Source organism: Papaver somniferum, chromosome 2, assembly GCF_003573695.1.
Source record: "Papaver somniferum cultivar HN1 chromosome 2, ASM357369v1, whole genome shotgun sequence".
In the NCBI taxonomy this organism is placed as follows: domain Eukaryota; kingdom Viridiplantae; phylum Streptophyta; class Magnoliopsida; order Ranunculales; family Papaveraceae; genus Papaver; species Papaver somniferum.
In genome coordinates this window covers 90,369,688-90,373,616 of record NC_039359.1, presented here as the reverse complement: position 1 = coordinate 90,373,616, position 3,929 = coordinate 90,369,688, and the positions used below count along the sequence as shown (strand labels likewise).

General features: G+C 35.1%; 1 long non-coding RNA gene across 1 annotated transcript; it reads right to left on the bottom strand.

Moving 5' to 3' along the window:
- Positions 1-217: 217 nt before the first annotated feature.
- Positions 218-1,993, bottom strand: LOC113353701. Its single transcript, XR_003361469.1, has 5 exons — positions 1,865-1,993; positions 1,586-1,747; positions 861-968; positions 652-755; positions 218-530 (listed from the first exon to the last, which is right to left on the bottom strand). It is a non-coding gene; the product is annotated as an uncharacterized LOC113353701 (long non-coding RNA).
- Positions 1,994-3,929: the final 1,936 nt, after the last annotated feature.

Here is a 3,929-nt window from a genome sequence, read left to right as displayed (position 1 = left end):
CATTTTATATACTCTATTAGATATTATCATAGTTACCATGACTAAAGGTCGATTCTATTTTAAAATTTAGCCCGAGCATTTTCGTGTGATCATAGGTTTGTAGTGCCATACTAATACTGGAGTATTTCACAGAAAATGCACAGGAAGGGCTAAGTCTTATTTATCGAGTTGAAAATGCCACCTCAAACAAAGTCTATAACTTCCGGCACCAATTCAAGACAACAGTAGATTCACACATAACATCTCAGGTCCTTTAGATTGTGAATTGTTAATCACAGTGTTCCCACAATTCTACAACAGAATTGTGGGATGAATCGATACAATATAAGATCTAGCTTTCATCTTAACATGATACTTGTCATATATTGTTGTATGCCATTGTCAAAATCTTAAAGGTGTATCGTTGTTAGAAATTTCATTCGAATGCCCGGTAGCAAGAGGAACCGAGGACATATCTAATTGTTGTAGCTTCTACTGCAGCAGATTTGTCACGTGCTGTTGTAATTCTGCTTCATCATAGCAACTCAGTGCTGCATAACCAAACGGAATATAGTAGTTTTAGATTATTTATATGCAAGTGTACTTAAAAATCATGGATGGCATTGGGATTATGTATGAATACTTATATGTCGTATTTTTTGTCCGACGGACCTTCAAAATTGTTTGTCAAAGCCAGTACTCTCTCTTGCTGTAGAGAAATTGGCAATAGGACCACCTTTTGCTAATCCAAAATCAAAACGCTTTGCGTTGTAAGTCTGTGAATTTTAACATTGACATAGAGAAATCATAATACGAATCAAAACACAAAAGTATCACCATAGGTGTGACAGTTGACTTTACATTATTGAGGAGTTACATACCGAGTCAAGCAGGATATTTCAATTTTTATAAAGTCTTAATAAATAACTTGTGTCTCTGTACCGTGAAGAAATACAAATTCCACAAAAGTGGTTCGAAGTAGGATCCTCCTACATGCAAAATAGCTCATCAGTGAAATGGTAAAACAGAAGTAGTTTCAAATGAAAAGCAACCAATGCATGAAGAACTTTCTCTTGAATATGATTCTCTAATTTTTCACAGGGCATGAAGTCGCACAAAGTCATCAAAAATCTTCATTAAATTGTTATTGAATTAAATTAGGACAGTGATCAATTATAACTGATATATGCTCCATGCCATTTTACGGGAGATCAAGCCGACAATAAACATATACTTCACATAATAATATGTGAACTGTGATCCTAATTTGAGTGTATGCATTCATATTTTTGGCAGATTCTGAGCTGTTTTAGCAGAGCTACAAATTTAAAGATCCAAAAAAACAAAACTCTAAGAAAATTTCTTTACCATAAGCATTAGTTTCAAGGTTTTTTGCAAGACAATCTACCGTAACAAAATTACCCTACAAATTTAATTCCTTTTGGAAGACGCAAATTACATTTCCAAATACGGCAATGGTCATACTACCAGTCTACCATTCTCCATATGTAAAATGATAGCACCAAAAAGACATTAACAGCTTAGTACAAATTTGAAATTTTGCGCTTCGTAAATACAATTCCCAGTGAAGAGCCATTCTACTTACTACAATTGATTGATATAGAATTAGATGCCCACAAACTTAGATTTAACCTATGTGAAAAGGTGAACTCGGAAAAAAGAAGATTGAATTAGTTAATACAACAGTGGAAGAGAACCCGTCATTATACTTCGTCGACATGGGAAAGATAGCAATGCTTACATTTACCTGCCAATCCCCAAGAAAACAAAAAAAAAAAAAAATTCATTTCTCAAATCACAAATTCTATTTACTAAATCAATACATATTACACAAAAATAAGCTAAGAAACATAAATCCGATTACCCAATGTGTAGGAAGCTCTTCCCACCATGGAACTGTAATGCTATCAAGCTCAGTTTTTAAAGATCATAAATCTATGATGAACTTGCTTCGGGATCACACGTGCTTTCAAATCTAGAAATATTCTCTCAACTGAAAAATACACAGAGTCATATACCTGGGTTAAGAAGAAATTAGAGCTTCATTTTTATTGAATCATTGATCCCCAAGAAAATGAAACTGCTGTGACATCAAGTTAACCAAGAGACTAAATTGAAACCGATGCCATCAAAATGCTTAGGATTCGCAATTGGAATAACAGAGAAGTGATAGCAGGGCTAAAGATATTTTCTCACCAAGAATTGTGAACTTGTTCGGGGAATATTCCACCAAGGCTTAGCGACAGATCGAACTTCCAGATGATTTTCTATGGTACAACATCATTTGTATATGTTCTTTCAGTGGTCAAAACATAGGCAGGAATCTAAATAAAAATGATTACAATACAATTGATCTACAACTGAAAGAACATATACAGATGATATGCATCGAAAAAGTCGGCCACAATGAAATATCAAAATGATACGAATCCAAATATAGGCAGGTTCAAGAATTTGAAAATATGGAAGAAGCAGAATTCCGATAAAAAAAAAATAAAAACTGATCAAATAAAAAATTAAAGATAAATTAATTCAAACTAAGCTACTACTCACTTAGTAGTCTTGAAGAAATAGAGAAACGTAACGCATCAAATTTATTAATTAGCCGGGTAAATAGGATTGAATAGAGCAAATAATAATGTTGTTGTTAATGGTTTCTATAACGGCCAAACGATTAGAGAATATTCGCCCTGAAATTTCGTTAGCTTGGCTGCATGAGGAGATAAAGTCCAAAGAGCGAAATGGGTTTGAGAAGAAAACCCTAATTTATTGGTGCGATGAGGATTTGTAACGGAAGAGAAATTTAAGCGCATGAAAAATTATGGAACGTTGGATGAGGGCTTAAAAGGCGGCTTCATTTCGGCCATGATTTGTCTTTCGAATCCGGGAGACTTTGAGAGCAAATGGGGCTGTGTCGCAATAAAAATCCCAATTGTAACCGTCGGATTTGACAAAAATTATTTGTTTTTGTAAGATAGATAAGCAGTGGCGGATCCAGACTTTCCAACTTGGGGGGACAAATATAAAAGGGAAGATAACACTAATGGCGGTCGGAAGCCGCCCGAAAACTTTAGGGTCTTTTGCGATAAAAGGAACAAAACTTACTTCAAGACTCCACAAAATATAATCAATACTTCATAGAACCTTATAGTATGTAAGCCTAGTGCTAGAATTTATTATAGGAAACTTTAAAATGTATGCAAATAGTTACACAAATGAAGCATATTATAGTAAATTTGTAAAATCCAGAGAGACAATTATGAAAATCCTAAAATTTCTAAGCCTAAAATAGTCACATTGTAGTTGTCCTCCCTAGTCCTCACTCAGCTCCGCCCCTGAGTATAAGGACATAGAAACATTATAGTGAACTAGATGGGAAATCATATCATAAAGATAAAAAAGGGAAAGAATGAACAAAAAAGTCGATTACTTAATGGGAAACAGATAGGATTTTGGGGCCCCTATGATTTGGGGGCCCTAGGATGTCGCCTAGTTGGCCTATGCTCAGCGACGGTCCTGTTTCTAACTGAGAAAAGAGTTCAAAATAATGCCACAGTCAGTAATTAAGGTTCTTGTGGTCCACTTTATTCCATCTAAACTAGGGATGCACATACCCTACCCATATCTGTTATTTCTATCCTACTTATCACTGATTTAACCGTATCATATCCTACCCGCCATTGAACGGGTAGGGCGACGGTTAGAGATTTCTTACCCGCTATTAAATAGATAGGGTGACGGGTGAAACCCGAAATTATCCTTTCCTACCCGCCTACCCGCGAATATACTCAAATGACCGAGTAACCCTCGCATTGTTTTCATCTCATGCCTATTTTGTTCGTAATTTTGAAACATATCATGAGTAAAAAGTGAGGTTGGTTTTTTCACTTCCATATCTCTTTTCTTTTCCAAATCAAAAGATTCAAAAC